Source organism: Canis lupus, chromosome 6 (assembly GCF_048164855.1).
Source record: "Canis lupus baileyi chromosome 6, mCanLup2.hap1, whole genome shotgun sequence".
Classification (NCBI taxonomy): domain Eukaryota; kingdom Metazoa; phylum Chordata; class Mammalia; order Carnivora; family Canidae; genus Canis; species Canis lupus.
This window is the reverse complement of record NC_132843.1, coordinates 32542403-32562018: the sequence shown is the minus strand read 5'-3', so window position 1 is coordinate 32562018 and position 19616 is coordinate 32542403. Positions and strand designations below refer to the sequence as shown.

At 39.6% G+C, this 19616-nt stretch overlaps 2 long non-coding RNA genes across 25 annotated transcripts in view; one reads left to right on the top strand and one right to left on the bottom strand.

The window, feature by feature from the left end:
- LOC140635186 (uncharacterized) overlaps nt 1-10926 on the bottom strand; it is a 127840-nt gene extending 116914 nt beyond the window's left edge. For all 7 annotated transcript variants that reach the window (XR_012032551.1, XR_012032555.1, XR_012032550.1 and 4 more), the window contains exon 1: nt 10813-10926. This is a non-coding gene — a long non-coding RNA (uncharacterized lncRNA). The remainder of the gene's footprint in view (nt 1-10812) is intronic.
- LOC140635184 (uncharacterized) overlaps nt 10763-19616 on the top strand; it is a 118553-nt gene continuing 109699 nt past the window's right edge. For 13 of the 18 annotated variants that reach the window (XR_012032544.1, XR_012032537.1, XR_012032534.1 and 10 more), the window contains exons 1-2: nt 10763-11384; nt 13303-15573. This is a non-coding gene — a long non-coding RNA (uncharacterized lncRNA). The remainder of the gene's footprint in view (nt 11385-13302; nt 15574-19616) is intronic. The other 5 variants (XR_012032538.1, XR_012032532.1, XR_012032531.1 and 2 more) reach the window with 5 other exon arrangements.

Below are 19616 nucleotides of genomic sequence, written 5' to 3'. Positions count from 1 at the left end.
AGAATGGAGCCATGATTTGACAGCATCCTTTTCTCTGGTCTACAAATAATGCTTTGTGCAGGGCATATGGAAACATTCTTTCAACAAAGAGAGAAAGAACTCTCAGAAATGAGGAGAGCCCTGAATATAAAGTTATGAGCTATAGGAATTTGATCCCCTCTCTGTCATTCATCAACATAAGGTTGATGGTCACTTCTGTTCTTAGGATCTTCTTCCTTTGCTTCTAAAGGGAAAATCATTAGGCCAGCCCTCAGGTGGAGGTATGAGGCTGGCCTGAAGAAGAGAAGGAGATACCAAAAAGGGTGTTCCTAGTGACAGAAAGAAGTTCAACTGGGAACAAGTATGAGCAGGAAAATTGCAAGGAGAAGAAATAAGCCAACTAAAATAATAGGAAAGGCCAACAGAGTTTACCACATGCCAGGTATTTACATAGACTCTTTACTCATATTAACAAATTTTGTCTTCACAATAACTTTTTGTGGTAGTTGCTGTGCATATCTCAGATGGGAAACTGTGACCCAGGGATATTAAATATCTTACCCCAAGTCACACAGCAAGTATTGTAACTTAAGCATATGGGCTGCATTATAACCTAAGTATTTGTAGCACTCTTTTGCACGATGAGCCCTGGTTGATTAATACCATGATGGAAGTGAGACTGTGAATGAGAAAGAACATAAATCTCCATTGTGTAATTAAGGATAGTAGAGTGAGATAGACACTGTTATGATGTTCTTGAGTATTTAGCTTCTTTTGTAATCCGTAAGCAATCTGAAGATCAGGGTAAAGTAACTACATAGAACTGTAACACGTTTAGGCTGATGAAAATAATTTGGCTACAAGAAGAAAGTAATGACTGCATCTTGGATCTCATTCTACTGAATCTTCTAAGGGTAGGGGTAGATTGAAGGAAGTCTAAGACTTATTTCTTAGACTACCTTCTAAGGGTAGTCCAGGTGAAGGAAGATGATAACCTGAATTAAGGTATCAGCAGTGGAGATAGAGAGAAGTAGATGGGTTTGAGTTACAGAGGAAGGAAAAGCACCAAGATTTGGTGACTGGTGAGGTAGGAGGAGGGTAAAGGGAGAAAAAGAAGAAAGAATTAGAGATGACTAGCAGGTTTCTACTCCAGGTAAAAGGATAGAAGGTCTTACCTTACACAGAGATAAAGAACACAGGAGAGGTACATGTCTGGGGGAAGTGGAATAATGAGTTCATTTTTTGACATGTTGAAATTGAAGTACTTGTAAGATGTTCAAGTGGAGGTGTTCACTATATGATTCTGAAACTCAGGAGAAAGACAGGGCTGGAGATTGTGAAAATCATCAGCACACAGGACCTTCTGGAGTTACAGAATAGATGAATTTTCCCAGGAAGATAAAGTAAAATGAAAAGGAAAATGAAAACAGAATACAAATATTTAAGATGCAGTAAAAGAATGTAAGTCCTTGAAGAAATGGCTGGAGAGGGAGAAGAAAAACCAAAGAATGAGGTTTCAAAGAAGCCAAGGAAAATGAGCAGAAGTGTTTCAGTGGAGGGGTGAGAACAATGTTTGCCACTGCAGACAGGCCACATACTACCTACTGAGTAAGATGTCCACTGGATTTAGCCACCCAGAGACCACTGCTGACCTTTGGGCAAGTAGGTTCACTGGAGCAATGGGGTAAGGAGAGGCTGGAAGTTGAGAGGAAGTGAAGATAATGGTTGTAGAGAATACTTCAAAAAGTACTAAGTGGTGAAGTAAGAGAGAGGGAGATACCTAGATGGAACAGACTTGGGTATATTTAATGCTGGTTAAAAGAGCCAGTAGCAAGGGAATTTTCAAAGAGAACAAAAAGGAATATTCTGAATAATGAGAAAAGTTGTGAAATAAACAACATTGACAAGGAAAAAACAAGTTATTTTTATATATGCCTCTTACCTAGACACCAACAGGGACTTCTGTCCAGGACTGCTTCCCTGGATGCCCCAGAAGGACTTGTAGGAATGGTACATCAGCATGCTTTAGGGAACATAGTTTCTCTCTTTAAAGAAGATCAGAGAACCAATATGCTGCCCCCTTCCCACCCCAACATATTCATGGTCTTCTATGTGGGGATGGAGGGGGTTGGGAGAAACCTTCCAGCACATTCTACAAAGATGAGCACAGGTAAGAAAGAAATAATGAGCAGGGGTGCCTGGGTGGGTAGGTCAGTTAAGTGTCTGACTTCATCTCAGGCCATGATCTCAGGGTCTTGGGATTGAGCCATGTTGGGCTCTCTGAGCAGTGGGGAGTCTTCTTCTCCGTCTCCTTCTGCCCCTCCCTCCCACTCCTGCTTTCTCTCTCAAATAAATAAAAATCTTTAAAAAATAATTCAATATGAGCAAAGCTGGTTTATTAGCAATGCTGACTAAAACAATAAGCAGGGAGAGTGGATGTGTAAAACTATCAAGTTTAATGAGTCTGGTCAGGCAAACCTTAGGTCTCTGAGGTAAAGTATAAATCGTGTTTCTTTGGCAACAAGAGGATAGTTCAGTGTGCTGTGTATTTAAAGATGGCATGGGGTGGGGGGATAAACAAAGGATAAAGAAAAAAAATTCCACAGGCCCTGGGATGGGACACCAACCCAGGTTGGTGGAGTGGCAGTTGCAGTATCTCTATTTTTAGAGCAGTTGTAGTATCTCTGTTTTTAAGAGAAGAGGGTTAATCTACTCCTTTTCTCTCATTTATTCATTCAAGCTAACACTCAATTTGGTACCTGTCTGCACTATTTTGGGTTCTGAGGACTCAAAAATTAATAAAGCCCCCTTTCTATTTTCATGGGGTCACAGTTTCTGGGGAAAGTCAGACATAAAGATAGTCCTTGTGCACTGTGGTAACTGCTGTCTGTAAAAAAAGATACGCAGAAGGAACCATGGGTGCCTAATCCTTCCTGGGCTAAGGAAAAACTTCAACTGGAGGCAAAAGATCTTCTCTTATTTTGAAACTATAGAAATAAATGAGACTATATCAGTCATGCTTTTTCATAAAGACATTTTTCCTATACTTAAAAATAATTATATATCTTTTATCTCAATTATGAACTCCTTACCCCATTTATACTTGCTAAGCATGTTGGCAGGAATATGTTTATCAAAGGACCACAGAAATCCATAGCTGGAGGAGACCTGAGCAGTCATTCTAACCATTGTACATTAATTGAAGAGTCTGTCATTATTCAAACTGTTATCATCCATATAAATCACCCATTACCAAACTACTCTAAAATGGTTATTTCGGTTACTGTGTAGTATCTACTTATACACATATGTATTTATATGGTTACTGACATAAAAATACAATAAAATATTTTTCTATTACTATTTAAAATTGAATTAGATTTTTTTCCATATTATTATGGTTTGTATGATTTTGACTAGAATGGCTACATGGTAGTCTATTGCCTTGATCTACCTTAAGTTACGAAATAATTCCTTTAATTTTGGACAGGTACAACCACTCTACTTTATGGATAAAGCAACCAAGGCTAGTTAAGATATTTCATATTTTGGGTCTCCTGTGACTACTTTCTTTACACCATATCATCACTTTCATATGGAAGATGAGAGTTTTATTTGACTCAAAATTATTGGCAAAAAATCCTGTGAGGTTGGTTTCCTTAATGCTGGTACACCATTTGGTATTTGTAAAAGATCAAATCATGATGAAAAGCAGGTATCTGCTGAAAATAGAGGATACTGGTCAATAGACAAAGGAATATAGGGCACTTTTTCCCTCTGATCTAATGGTAGCTTTTTTTTTTTTTTCTTTTTTTTGACCATGTTGGACAGATTCCATAGAGATCCTATATTCTCATATATGCATGTTAATGGATATGAGCTTGACTTATGCCTCAAGTAGTTAAAGCAGTAGCAGGTTTCTAAAGAGCTGTATTGGCAGAGGTGGAAACTAGTAGAATAGGTCACCCATGGGAAGCTGTTTTAGGAGGGCATTTCTTGAAGGAAGAGAACACTACCACGGAGGATAGGAGGGTGTTAGAAATTTAGGTATTGTGAAAAAAAAAAAAAGAAATTAGGTATTGTGGGGTGCCTGGGTGGCTCAGTTAGTTAAGCGTGTGCCTTCAGCTCAGGTCATGATCCCAGGGTCCTGGAATGGAGTCTCACATTGGGCGCCTTAATCTATGGAGCTCCTGCTTCTCCCTTTCCCTCTGCCTGCCACTCCCCCTGCTTGTGCTCTCATTTCCTGCTGTGTCAAAGAAATAAAGGAAAAAAAAAAAGAAATTTAGGTATGGAGTTACTTATGGGAGGTAGGGGAGGCACCATTAAGTCTCCCTTCGAGTATTAGAATGTTGGTACTAGAAGGGACATTAGAGACCATTTTCAATTTATCAAATGCATAATTTGATGACAGGAGTTGAGCTAAAAGTCAGATATCATAATATCAAGTTGAGTGCATTGTCCATCAAAGGATGAATAAATACCTGTGACAAATTTTTCCTCCTTCAATTACTAAGGACTTTCACATAAAATTTTGATTTCCTTTTTAAAAACTCCAGTTGCCCTACTTCTAATTCAACATGCCAGAAAAATATGTTTATGGTCTTCTTCCATTTGCTGGAGACCGGGAATCCAGACTGAAGAGTCCATGATTATAGTCTTCAGCTTTGCTTCAATATGTTTCGAAATATGTGTTTTAAAGTGTAGACCAGTTAAATAGACTAGTAGTATTCTTACTCAGTAACACCTCTCTAAATCCTCCTTCTGAAAATGCTGAGCTAATTGGGTCAGGTTTGAAGGAACATGCAGATAAAAGTTGGAAGCAGGAAGAAAACGAGTTGGAAAAGTTCTCCTTCTAGCATCCCAAAGGATATGTGCAAATAAAACAACAGAATCACAGAATTGTACTTTTAGAATTACTATCAGAAAGCATGTTATTTAACTTTTTTATTTTATAGTTTGAAAAACTGAATCTTAGACTTGTCCAGGTTTCAAGAGCCTATCAGTGGCAACATAAATTCACATTTTCTTTTTGACTTTAATGCTTTTTTGTCAACTAATGAAATAATTTTTGTTACTATTGTTTCAATGAAGCAGGATGAATATCACTGTGTGCAAAGGTATGAAACATCGCTATCCTTAAGAATACCAATTTGGTTTGCACAGGAAGAAATACAAAATAGACTCAAGAGCTTGATCCTGCATTCAGCTGGTAATTCTGGGAGAAGTTCATAGAAGGCGGACTTGGAAGAAGTGGACCTTGAGGAGGTAGGACCTGAGCTAACCCCTAAAGGATGGGATTTGAACTGGCAGGTGGTAGTTGAGGGAGAGTGTATTTCAGGCATTGCGTATTAGCATTGCCACTGGAAGAACCAGTGACTACAGAGAACATTCACTGCATTCTTTAGGATAGTTTTAATATTCTCATTTTAATCCATATGAATAACTTTGGGCAAGTTACGTAGCCACTCTTGTCCTCTTTTTCTTTAGCAGCAAGGAGGGAATAACAAAGCAGGGCTGCATTACAGGGAAACCAGGAGGCATCCTGAATATGAAGCATTATAAAGGGTTTTATTCACATAAAGGGGAAGGAGAATATGCTCCACAAAATTCTACAGCCAGAATTTCAAAGCATCATTGTTGCCTAATGATGGTTTTAGCTTTGCCCTCAGTGAATATATAGTTGGAGTTTTGCAACTGAAAAATATCTTTGTTATGTTTTGCCTGGATCAAAGCACACATAAAGCCTGATCGAATGGAAAAAAAGGCACAAGATACAGGCGAGCGCCTCAGCATGACAAAGAGCGGCCCTCAGGTTTCTGCTAATGCCCTACCCGGTTAAAATGTTCTGAAACTTTTGTAAGCAAAGACTGAAAATCCAACAAAATTACCATATATGTATCTTATCCAAAACAGGTGCTCATGCATTACTAGAGATCAGAGAAAGACCTGAACTCCAACAGGGTGTGAGGCCATGCCCCCAAAGAAGAAGTATTTGTTAGAAGAAAAGCGAAACTGGAAAAACTCAGAAGATTGTAAGAGAGGGTGAAGATAAGGAAATTGGTTTAAATGAGAATGGGTCAGTTGTAACAAAATCCAGATTTTTTAGTCTTAGGGACAGAATGGAATAAGGAAGTTTTATAAAGATAAGTATCTTATGAGTAATTTATCAATTGTTTGCCTATAAATGAGATTTTTAAAATGAAAACTAGAGAAACTTTTCTTAGAATGAGTGAGATTGGTGTTTGTTAATACTGGGTCCAGAGACAGCTTGTTCTCCTAAAGCTGTAGTTTCTAATGGCACCCACGCACACTGAAGTTATTTTTTATCATGATTTGAGACAGAAGTGAAAGCAGGAGTTGTTACCATTCATTCTGTAAACTCCAACCGAACCTGGTAGAATCTTACTGTGATGCATACTTCTGGCATTGTTGGCATCTCATCTTCTTTAAAGAACTAATTAATGTCTGGTTCTTATCTTTGACTTCTTGAATCTTCTCTTTACCTTTTTCAATAATTCTATTAAGATCTTCTAGTGTCATCATATTTCTTTTTTCCTCCTTAAAGGATAATTCTTTGGGGTCCTGAAGTCCCTTTGCTACAAATGGGCTATGTATAATAGGACAGATGGAAAAGTAGGAAATTCAGTTTAGAAAAGATATATGGTTCTTGAGCTCAAAATAAAAAATGAAACAAAACCACCTAATTTGATTGTCTATTTCTTTTCTCACTAGAATGACTATTTATATAACAAAATTCAACTATATTGTGAGCTTCTGAGGAAAATTTTCTTATGCTTTTTTTTTTCACCCCACACCTCAATGTTTAGGATAAAGTCTTATCCTTAGAAAATGCTCAATAAATGTACGTTGATTGAATTATTATATATGTACCAAATTGACTGGCTTGTCAACATGCCATTGATATTATTTGATTTCGATTTCTCAGAATATTTTGGTGTTTTCTTTCTTTTTTTTTTTAAGATTTTATTTATTCATTCATGAGAGACATGGAGACAGACAGAGGCAGAGACAGAGGCAGAGACACAGGCAGAGGAAGAAGTGGATTCTGTGCAGAGGGCCAAGGTGGGACTCGATCCTGGACCCTGGGATCACGACCTGAACTGAAGACAGATGCTCAACCGCTGAGCCACCCAGGCATCCCCTATTTGGGGTTTTTCAATGGAGACATTTGGAAGGGATGCCTTCATGGACCATGCCATATTTGTCTTCATATCCCTTATACTGGTTAACCTCATTCTCTGCTCAGCGCTTCCTGTAGGTAGAGGCTCCATTTCTGTTTATTGAATAAAAAATAGTTTCCATCGTTGAGCAATAGCTCCTCAATTAAGTTCTGTTATGAGGACCTGTACCACCAGATTAAATTTAAAAACAACACCAAATTGTTGCTATATGACCTGGCCTTTCAGTATTGAGAATCTAATATAATAATAAAAGGTTATTTCCTTCAGGGTATATTATCTCTCTAGCCAGCTGTTCATTGTTACATGCATGACGAGCTCCTTAGAGTGAAAAGGTTCTCCCTTATGTGGATGGAGGAAAAAAATGAAAACCACTTACCTGGTCAACATTATTTCATAGGGTGCTGAGGAATAAATCAGGCTTGGCATGACCTTCATTGAAATTTCAGATTTATTTACAGAGGTTTGTGCTGATCGCTTTATCTACTGGAGGCTCGGTTTCCCCTTGGTGACTCATAAGTAATGTGGTCCACGCAAACCCGTGTAAATAGAGCTAATATTTCAAGGGAGGTCATGCTATATACTCTTCCCCTGAGAATAGATGATGGCTGATTGCTGGGCTGATGTGAAATTTATCTTTGTGAAGGAGAAGAGGGAGTGTGTGGTCTAGAGGGCAGTATCCAGGGTTTGTGAATCCTAAAATGGGCTGAGATACAATGGGTCCAAGTGTTTGTCTCATGTGCTCCTACTTATGGGCAAAGATTAACAAAAGAAAACAATGTAACCCACTCAAGTCAAGTCTTTAATAGTCTACAAAGTCAGCATTGGTTTTTCTCACTTTATTTGTATATATTTTTTTCTCTGAACCACTAAATCCAGTGGTCTCCAAAGAAGAGTTTGGACCCATTAATAAATAGATCTGTAAGCTAATTGCCTCTATCAATTCCATTTCTTTTACTTTATTCTACTTTCAGTCTCTCACTATGTCTTTCTTTCCCTGACTTCAAATGTATTTTGCTGGGATTTGTTACACATAGTAGCTCCTTTCCCCCAATTCTATTTAGGTCTCTACAATCAGCAGCCTACTAATTTACCACTCAGACACTTCTCCATACATATGGAGAGATATCCACCCATCTACCTGTACCTAAAAGATGAATATAATGTTTCTGGAAAATGAAGACAAGCTTCTCTTTATAAAATATTTATTTAAAATATAAAATCCTGTATTCTAGGATTTCTTGTATCTGCTTTATATATTGTATTAAACCTTATAAATGTTATTAAGATGTCTAAGAGGAAGCAGATAATTGTATTAGAATTAATCAAGAAATATACATTAAGGGCATTCTATGACCTAAGTATGTTGTTGCTTGCTTTGTGAGATAAGGATCTTGTCCTCTTGTAGCTTACAATGTGTTTGGGGAAACAAGACTAACCCTGGGGGGAAAAAACCCTGAAAACCAAAAGATTGTACAGAATTTCCTGTGTGGCATGGACTTATGTGACATTCTAAATACATATGTGGTCATGGCAGTCTTCTTAAAATAATACTGAGGAATAAAGTCCAGAGCCCTTTACAGTTCTTGGATCCATAAGAATTTTGTAACCTGGCCCCAGCTCACCCAACCATGTCTCCATGCCAAGAAACTCTGTGTTTCAGATTCATGAAACACATCTTAACCACTATTATATTTATTCAGGGATGAAGAAGCTAAAGATAAATAACTTATATAAGATCATAAGGCATATTAGTTATAGTTACTTGACATGTAAGGTCCTTTCCAAATGTATTACCTTATTACCTTTATCTTCTTTCAGCTTGGAATGTCTTCCACCACTGTCTCCGACTAGGAAATATCAGTGTCTCAAATCGTCCCAGAGCTGAATGAGTTATTTCTTCTCCTGAGCTCATATAGCACTTGCTTCTACTTCACTGAATTTTAAGTTATCTCTTTAACATTCTCCCCCACTAGACCATGAGCTTTTTGAGGGCAAATGCTGTGTTTTATTCACTGTGGATTCCCCAGTGCCTAGCACCACAATGTTTTATGGGTGTTTTAAGGGTGAGTAAATTCTCAGAAAGTGGCAGCATGATCTTCTAAATGAGTAGGGAATGCAGCCACCTCATGAGATCTGAGGTACTAAATAGAACCTTCACACTACAATATCTGCTCCCCACCCCCCCCCAACCTGCCTCTGTAGCAAAAGAATCCATGTATAACCCTGGGGCTAAGGTGGCTATGGTCTGATCCTGTGACCTAGAGCAAATTTTACCCTTATGTTTATCGTAGTATCTTGTATTATCATTGTCTGCATCATTTTCAGAAAAAGCATCAACAAGGTACATGCCTATAGGGCTCTCTGCCAGGTACTGTGGGTACAGACAGTCATAAAACCCATCTTTGCCCTGGAGAATCTAATATGACAGTAAAAAACAGAAACAAATTTTATATAATAGCACAGACCTTTCCGTGTAATACAGCTATCTTGGAACACTTTAAAAATGAGGATAAAAGGTACTACATCCATTTTCTGCAGGTTTATAATGTATAGTAACATGATGGAAGCTTTCTGAAGTCTTGTGATAAAAATACGTTTAATATTTTTTAATATATCTTTTTATTGAGATATTATTACATCCAGCAAGATAAACAGTTTTTAAGTACAGGGTTTAGGTTTTGAACCATGGATACACTCTTGCAACCAAAATCCTAAAGAAGATCTAGACTATTTCTACCACTCTAGAAGGCTTTTTCATGATCCTTGCCAGTCAATCCTCTTCCCCCTCATCCACCCTGCCCCTAAGAAACTATTTTGATTTCTACTCCTATACGTAGAGTGGTTTTGCTTGTTCTTCACACTTACTAGACAGTCCTTTTTAAATTAATTAATTATTATTATATAAAATTATATTATTATAATTATATTATATTATTATAATATATATTATTTATTTTTATTTATTTAATTTACTTATTAATATTACACATGTATTACATCGTGAAATATGCGTTGAAAATGCTATTTGGCTTTTAATGGATTTTCATATCCATTATCTGATTTACTTCAAAATAATGATATAAGGATACCTTGGCGCCTTAGGAGTGAGTGATTCATGCAGTGGTTGCTATAGGAATTGAGATGAAAACATGTCACTTTGGGTTTGTTTGAATTGCAACGGCTGCCCAGTGGTTACTGGACAAACTTTACCTGGCCCCCCCCTACGGCAGGATGTAGACGGGCGGAGAGAAGAGGAGTTCCTGGACACAGCAACAGAGCGCGCGAAGACTTGACGACGGCCATGTAGGTTTTGCATTAGTAAAGCAATCAGGAGACTAAAGCCCTGGGAATAACGCTGCAACCACACACCCTAGATCCTGCCCGCCCCCCCACCCCCCAGCCCTGAGGGCGCTCTGTGCCCTAGACAGGGAGGGAGGCACCGCCGCTGGACCCGGGGAAGCTTGGCTCCCCGCATGGTTTCACCAGAGGCGTTTCCTTAGCAGGGCTGAGGTTTCCATAACCTCCTTTTAGGGACCCAACTCACCTTGGATTTGAGCTGTTTTTCTTCTCACGCTCAGGGACACGACAGCTAGTGCTAAAAGAGGCTGTGAGGATGGGGCAGTGGACTCACCTGCGAGTCGACTAGGCGGGGGGCATGGCGGCTCCTCAGACGCCCTCTGACCTCCGTGGGAGCCATCTTCCAGCGTGCAGCCGCGAGCCGCACCTGACGCTAAGGCCCCCTGGGCGCATGCGCAGCAGCGCCCACTTCCGGCCTCCCGGACCCCGCCCCGTGGAGATGCGTTGCTCTGCGGGTCCTCGACCAGCCAGCCTCCTGGGTGAGTTCTCGGCTCCTGAAACCGCCGGTCTGCGGGGCCAGCCTCTCTCCAGTCCCTCCTCACCCTCCCGCCCTCTGTGTACCAGGTCCGTTTTGAACCGCACCCTGGACCTCCTGAGGTTGTGGACCCACCGGCTAGCAACAAAACTTTCTTCATGTTTGTTAGTAAATTTTATATAGGAGACAGAAGCTGCTCACAGCTTGTGCTTAAATTCCATCACCGGGGAAATGTTTGCAAAGATTTCTCATGTCTTGTAAATGTTGGGAATCCAGATTTGCCGAGAGCGTGGACGGAGAAGATGCACGTCTCCACTGGTAGCTTCCTTGGCTCATAGCACCTGCTTCCCAGGGAATTCCTCTCCAAACAGGTAGGTGGGATTTTTGGTAAGCAATTTATCCAGTGGGATCACAGCATTTATGCTGAATCACTGACTCTGACAATTTTTGGACGGGGTCTTATATTTGTTTTCTGTTATTAAAACCAGTAGTGAGAGAAGCAGAAGAGAAACACACAGACTCTACAATGTGGTCAACATCACACTAAATTGGAGGTGCTGTCTTAAATAGCAGGAAAGAAGAAAACGGATACAGTGTAGACTTAGTTTTTGACAGAATAAAAATTAGTTGCATTTTTGGCAACTTTTTGCCTTCTACACCCCATCCTGGCCCCAGCTCATCCACTTGAGCCTTTGTGCCCTTTTATTACCTCCCAAAGTTGTCTGCATCCACATTGCCCCATCCTGTGGTGAGAGCAGCCGAGAGAAGACTGTGAAGAGATAGGATAGGTGGTCCTTTTAGATGAGGTTCATGTTCATCTATTATCATAGATATGCAAAATATACATAAAATCATAAATTTTTTTTTAATTTTTTTAATTATTTTTTATTTATTTATGATAGTCACACAGAGAGAGAGAGAGGCAGAGACACAGGCAGAGGGAGAAGCAGGCTCCATGCACCGGGAGCCTGACGTGGGATTTGATCCCAGGTCTCCAGGATCGCGCCCTGGGCCAAAGGCAGGCGCTAAACCGCTGCACCACCCAGGGATCCCCATAAAATCATAAATTATTAGAAACTTTCCATGCTATCTATTTTTTAAAAAGATTTATTTATTTAAGAAAGAGAGAGCATGCACACGAGTGGAGGGAAGAGCAGAGAGAGGGAGAAGTAGACTCCCCACGGAGTAGGGAACCCAATGCAGGCTCAGTCTCAGGTCCATGATCTGAGCTGAAGGCAGGCGCTTAACCAACTGAGCCATTCAGGCGCCCCCATATTATATATCCTTCTATGCTCATTTCACATATGAGGAAACAGGTATTTAAGAAAAGGAAATCCCTTTTAAAGTTCACAGTGAGTTAGCTGTAGGACCAGAGTTAGCACTCAGCTTCCTGGTTCCTTTATAGCCTGTTACCTCGTACCCTGGTAACTCATGAAATAGAGAGACAGTGGCCTGTGTACGTGGTCTTCTACCAAGGCAACATATGATTCCCTCTCTGTGGAACTCCATCACCTCAATCTCTACCTAGCAGATTCCTCCTCATTCCTGTGTTTAAGGTAAAATATGATCTTAGCACCCTCTGAGTTCCAGGCTGCCTTCCACACTCTTTAGAAGGGCCCTGGCTTCCTTTGCTACATGTTATCCTTCTAATTACCTATTAACTGTCTGCCTTGCCCTACTGTGAGTTGTGTGAGGATGCAGTGCCTGACACAGTTTATGTTCAATGAGTATTTGTTGGTTGAATAAATGAATATGGATTGAGCCTTAGGTAGGCCTGTATATTTCAGACACTTCACAAAGATACACTGTGTATAGCATATAGACATGTTATTGTTACTTATTAATTTATTTTTAAATTCGGTTTTCATTGTTTGGCAACTCTGGCTAACTAAAGCAAGAATGAAATTTAATGGAAGGATACAGCGAACTTACAGAGATGGCCAAGAACTAGGCTTGGAAGAAGATAGGAACGGAGCCAGCTCTGGAGAAGGAGAAACAGTAATGGCTGAAACAGTCTCCTAGCAGAGAGAGCTGGGTCAGGGGCTGTGGCTAATCAGTGAATTCTTACTATTTAAAATCTCTTCTGTCACCATGAACAAGTTTCATGTGTCAGGGAAGGAGTACCCAATTAGCATAATGTTGAATCTGCTCCGTGGCCCCTTGATTTCTCAAAAGAAGATGCTGTTAGAAAAAAGTAATGAATTCTGAGTGAGATGGAAAAGCAAAATAAGACATGTGTCCACTGTACATATACACAGAACTGCCTCAAGTCTTTCTATGCTTTCACAGATGGAGTGAGGTGTTCCTCAGCATGTTGGGTACCTCTCACATGAGGGTGCAGTTCTGCCAAGATCTCCGCCTTCTCCATGAGTGTGTGAGCTCCTGAGGCCTGGCATATACTTGTTATATCATAAATGTATTCTGAATGAATGAAAGGATAAATTTTAAAAAGGTGGTATGGTGATTATAAAAGACAGCCCTCAGAGAGGATGCCAGAGACAAGGATGCGATATAAGGTAGATATGGGCAATAATAATTCGACTTCAGGTGTATATTCAGTTCTCAATTATTTCTCATAACAACCTTGTAAAATAGGAAGGATAGTTATATTCCTTATGTTACTGATAAAGAAATTAGACTTAGAGTAAGTGATTTATTCAGGGTCACAAAACTAATTATTTGCAAAGCTGAGATCAGAATATAGGTCACCTTTCTCTTACCCCAATGCTTGATATGATGATTGAGTAATTTTTTTCATGTTTTTATTCAAATATTTGGTGATGGATGATAAGTCAGAGATGGATATGGGGTTTTGTAGAGAACAAAAGAAGCCTGAGGACATTTGAAAATAATGAGCAGTCTTGGAAATGAAGCTAATGAGAAGTACCACGTTTACATATACATAAGGTATGATAGCGGTGGGGGGTATGAGAGCAGGCACCCCATGGAGTAACAGTTCACGAAAAGAGTAGACTCATTACACACATTCAAGATATTTTAGATTGAGTGGTCCTATGGTACAGAAGTATTGCTATGGGATGAAAAGTCCCTTACAAAATACTTGTGAATACCCTGAATATGGAGACAAGACTTTTGTAGAGGGACCAGAAAAGTTTCTGATATGCCCACAGCACATATCCTTTTGGGATCCTAGGATTCTCGTGGATTGGGGCAAAGTGGACTTTTGCCCTGCCAGCTCACCTGGATGAGTTACCTCACCTCCTTTTGTTGTTAGTGGCTGTTAATGGAGGTATGTTATGTAGAACGCTCTAGTCTTCTCATATCCCAGCTTTGGCAGGAAAAACAAAGCATTTTGATTCAAATGTTTATTTTCCAGCCAACTCATTCCTCAACTCCTTGTTCTAGGTTAGACTTGTCATCTTGAAGCATTATTTAAAAATCTAGATTCTGAGACTACCTGTGAAGATTAATCTAAGATGGAGAAGGAATAATTGACACCTGTGCTTTTTCCTAATCTCAGCCAGTAACTCCAACATGCATATCCATTTCGGTGAATTGATTTCTGTATGTAAGAGAGAAAGGGGAAGTACTAGAAAAAAAAAAGAACAATGAGTATGGTGAGCCCTAATTTCCTAAGATCATAGGACAATAATATGAAGGTTTTTTAAAAGGTTAAAAAATAGACTGACCAAAAAAAAAAAAAAAAAGAAAAAGAAAAAAAGAGCAAACATATGATCCTGAGGTACCACTTCTCAGTATATATACAAAGGAAATGAGGTACTATGTTGAAGAGACATCTGCACTCCCATGTACATTGCAGCATTATTTATAATTGCCATGATACAGAAATGACCTAAGTGTCTGTTGAGGGATATATGGATAAAGAAAATGTGATATGTACACACACACATACACTTTGTCTCTTCTTAAATATTCAGTCTTGAAAAGGAAGGAAATCCTGCTATTTATGAAAACATTGATGAACCTGGAGGACATGATGCTCAGTGAATTAAACCAGACACAGGAAGATAGTTATTGCATGGTCTTGCTTTTATATGTGGAAGATCGGGGAGATGGGGATATGTAGGTCAAAGGGTATAAAGGTTCAGTTATGTAAGATGAGTCAATTCTGGAGATCTAGTATATAGCATGATGGCTGTAGTTAATACTGCATTATATACTTAAAATTTGCTAAGAAATGTTCTCATTATGCACAAACAAAAGTCATAACTTTCAAATAATGGATATATTAATTAGCTTGATCATGATGCTCATTTCACAATGAATACAAATATATATGAAATCATATTCTACACCTGTGTAAATATATATAATTTTTATCTATTAAGTATACTTCAGTAACGCTAGAAAGAAAAAAAGATTGGAGCAAACCAATTCTTAGAGAAGTATTTCTGGAAGCAAAAAGTTCAAGGAAAAGGCAAGAAAGAAAACGAGAGGCATATGGATCCAGAATGAGGTGAACATGACCTATAGGCAGTAGCCTTGGTTGGAGAAGGGACCCCAAGAAAATCTTCTGCCAGGACAGGAAAAGAACATTACCACGTCCCATTGGATCCTTGAGAAACTTCTCTTATGAAGGTATCACTATTTAAGTAGGGGGAAGTGGGAAGGAGGAAGAAGAGAGAAAATTTTAGAATTCATTATTGGCAGCATTTTAATAATGACAGTGATGATTCTGTTCAGAGGTTCAACTTCACAAAGAAGGTGTTCTGTCATTTGGTGGTAGAGAAGTTTGGTTACTAGTATAAAGAAAGAAAAATCAATTCTTAAAAGTGGTGTTTTACATTCTCCCCTCAGTTATTTTAGCCCTAGTTTTTCTAAGGCAGAAGAGGAAAGTCACATTTCCCCTAAAAGTCTTGCAGACTGTAAATGTAAAGAGGAAAGGATTCCTGAGATGTATGTTTTGCCTTTCTATAGAGAGCAAAAATTAGCATTCAGTCTCCTTGTTACAAGTCCCATTTTGATCTTTTTTTAATTGCCAGGGAAAAAGTAATGAAGAGCAATTCTAATTTAGCCACGAAAATCCTACAAATGATAAAAAAGCCTGAGCTGACAGGTGCGCTGAAAATGGTCATGTCATTCCTCTCACTTTGAGGCTAACTACAGTTAATAATGGTCTAGAGTTATCCTTTGAACTGCTCATGGTGTCTTTCATCTGGAGAGTTCAAAGCCCTTTATAAACAATAAATAATTAGATCTCACAAAAGTCCTCAAAGTAGGAACATGAGAATTATGCTGTACCCATTTTACAGTTGAATAATGGATCACCCCAGGCCTAGAGCTGGCCATGGAAATGCAGTCCTCTAGGAGTCCTTTGTCCTTGACTGCTCTCTCATGTTGAGGGCCTCTCAACCTACTAGGAAAAGCCACCTCCACATTCTCATCTTTACCCTGTGCCAAACCCACTAATGTATGCTCCTTTCTTCCATCTTCCATTTTTGATCGTCCCTCTCTTGCTTGCTTTTCGGATAATCATTGTCTCTGTTGCTTCATGAGAATTATTATATCTCTGGTTTACCCTGTACCTTAAGAATTAGAATAGGGCTTCTGTTCCTTTTTAGAAAACAGTTAATGAGTAGATCTTTCTTAGTTATCTCATATGTTTGCAGCAGTGGCCCAAGCACTGCAGGTGCTACCAAAGGAGCACCTTTTAAGCTTAAATTGAATTTAAGCATAAAACACAGATCCAACCTTGTAGAAGCTTTAGGATGGTGAAGGGAGAGGACTGAGATTCAGGGTACAGCAAGGAGCCAGGCCCTGCATCAAAGGCTTTATTGTGTATTACCGAATCCTAGGGATCCAAGAATTCAGAAGGAAGGTCTGGGGATCTGGGGAGTCAGGCTTCTTGGAGGAGCTTGGGTTTGGTGGCAGTAGAGACTAAGTAGATTTAGGAGAGGCTTTCCAGGTCCAGGGCCAAAAGGTCCCTGGGAGGCCAGGGTGATGGGTTGTTAGAGGAGCATAACAGACAATTAAGTCTTTCTGTAGCATGCAGCATAGGCCCTTGAACATGTTAGCTATTCAAGGAAATGGGGTGTGTGACAGATACATGTAGCAGCGGGTGCAGAGCTCAGCGCAGCCCTGTTCACCGTGGTTGGAAACTTAATCTAGTAACCTGCAAAGAGGAGATTTGCTTCCTGTCAGACAAACTAAAGTTAACCTTCTCTTAATGAAATTGCTTATTCTCATTTTATTTTAACTACAGTCTAATGCCTGGGATCTTGAAGCTTGTTTCATGTATGTCAAGACAGAGGGAGGGCTCTGCTATATAACAGTATCTTTAAATCTAAAGTAGTCTAGGCAAGGGCTCATATAAATGAATACGCAAAAGAATGTTTCTTTTCAGGGGCTTTGTTCAGTGCTGGCTTCTGGGGGGAGATAAAAAGGAGTGGAGCTTCGATATGGATTGATAGAGAGCAGGGCACGAGTCCTGGGAAGAATGTAATGAGGATGTGCAGTGGGGCAATAGGAGGTACATATTTGGTAGGAATATGCAGCACTTAGTAGTTTTCAGAAGCTTTTTTTTTTTTCTGTCTACAGTGTTTTGTTTGATCCTTTTGACATCTTTGAGAAGTAGGCATGTTAAGTTTTATTACCCCATTTTATAGATGAGGAACGTGAGAATGGAGAGTTAGATTTTCCCTAAAGATGATATAGGAGTCTAGTAGCAGGGTGGGTCTAGAATCTGATTTTTGTTTCTCAATCCAGGGTTCTTCCTGCTAATGAGCTGTGGCAGGCTTGGAGCAAGGTGGGGCAGTGCAAAGATTCTGCACCCGACAGGTGTTGGATGATGTTTCTCTTCCTGTCTCTGGGGATGGAGAAGCAGCCAAAGAATCTAGGAGGCAAAGCTAGTCCAGGCTTTGTTGACCGGGACCTCTGCCTGAGCTAGTATTTTAACAATATTTCCGTTAGACAGCAAACTTAGTGCAGGGCCACGCACACAGTAGGTGTTCCATAAATATTTGTTGATGTTGTGGACTCAGTACAACTGGCTCACAGCAGGCCCACCATACCTAATCGCCTCAGAAAGGACTGGAAGAGATTGAAAATAAAAATCTCATCAATAATAGAATCTGTTGTTTTCCCTTCTCTGCCCAGGGAGACTTTGGTTCCTCAGTTGCATTTCCAGTATTTTAAGATGGGAATAATTTTCACAGTGGCAAGTTCAGCTGGTGAGATGCTGTTTTAATACGAAGGAAAATGCTAGAATAGAATTTAAGAATATTAAGAAGGGATTTGGTTTCTGACAGAAATATTAGCTGTAAAGGCCGGTATGAAGATTTTAGAGAAATTTAATTAAAATTTAATCTTCTTTCTAATTAAAGTTTCCTTTAATTAAACTTAAAATTAAATTTGCTTTAATTGGAGGAATTTAAAGGGTATTACCTTTTGAGTGTCAATCATTTTGAAAGAAAAAAAATTATGCTGCTTTGTCTGGTTTAAAATGAGGATTGGTGTCAAATTTCCCAAAAAGTAATAAAAATATTGTATTTAAATATAAATCAGCTCTCCTTGGTGTTTGGCTCCCCATTTTCCTGGTTCAAAAACATTTGGCTTGAGTTGCAGTTTCCCTCTATGTGGGAGATCTCTAGAGGAGGTCAGGTTTAGACCATCAAGGGCTCCCATATGACAGTTCTATATTTCTTTCTCCATTATTCAGGTTCCCTGGGGAGCTGCCTCCCTTCTGGCTGAATTGCTGTAAGCCTCCCTCATGCCTTTTTTGGAGAACCTGGTCAATTGATAAGTTTGGGGAAATGGCTGCCTCTTGTCTTTCTCTGGAGCTCCAAGCCCCTTTCATGCTCATTCCTTCCTGAAAGCCTTTTCTATGTGATATATTAGAATCTTTTCAAGCCCCAAATGTCATCCCTTCAAAAACGGGCTGAAAGTAAGTTAATTTCTTCTTCTATGATGGCTCTCACTTATGACTTCACCATTTCCAACAATAGCATCCTCATCATTTGATAAGTCCTTTATGGCAGCCAACACGGCCATAGCTTTAGTAGGCTCTTACTTCATTTCTGGGTGGGGGAGAGCAACAGCTTCTAAGATTCTCTCTCCCATCTATCCTGCAGGCTATTGTCAAATCATTAGTCTAAAAATATCTCTCCTTGTCTCCTGAATAAACTCCAAACTTCTAACCTTGGCATTCAAGGACTCTAACAGTTTGGCTTCAGTTTACCGTTTCCACATTCATTTCCCTTGACTTAGCTAACATACTTTTTTTTAGAGGGAGGGGGAAGGGCAAAGGGAGAGGGAGACAGGGAATCCCAAGCAGATTCCATGCTCAGCTCAAAGCCCAAATCAACTCAGGACTCAGTCTCACAACCCTGAGATCATGAGCTGAGCCAAGAGCCAAAATAGAGTTGGATACTTAACTGACTGAGCCCTTTTTATTTTTATTTTATTTTTTTTTAATTGAGAGGACTTTGCTAACATACTTAGCTTCCTCCTGCCATCCTAAGCATGTTCCTTTTTTAAAAAAATATTATTTATTTATTTATTCATGACAGGCACTGATTGAGAGAGAGAGGCAGAGACACAGGCAGAGGGAGAAGCAGGCTCCATGCAGGGAGCCTGACGTGGGACTTGATCCTGGGTCTCCAGGATCACACCTCGGGCTGAAG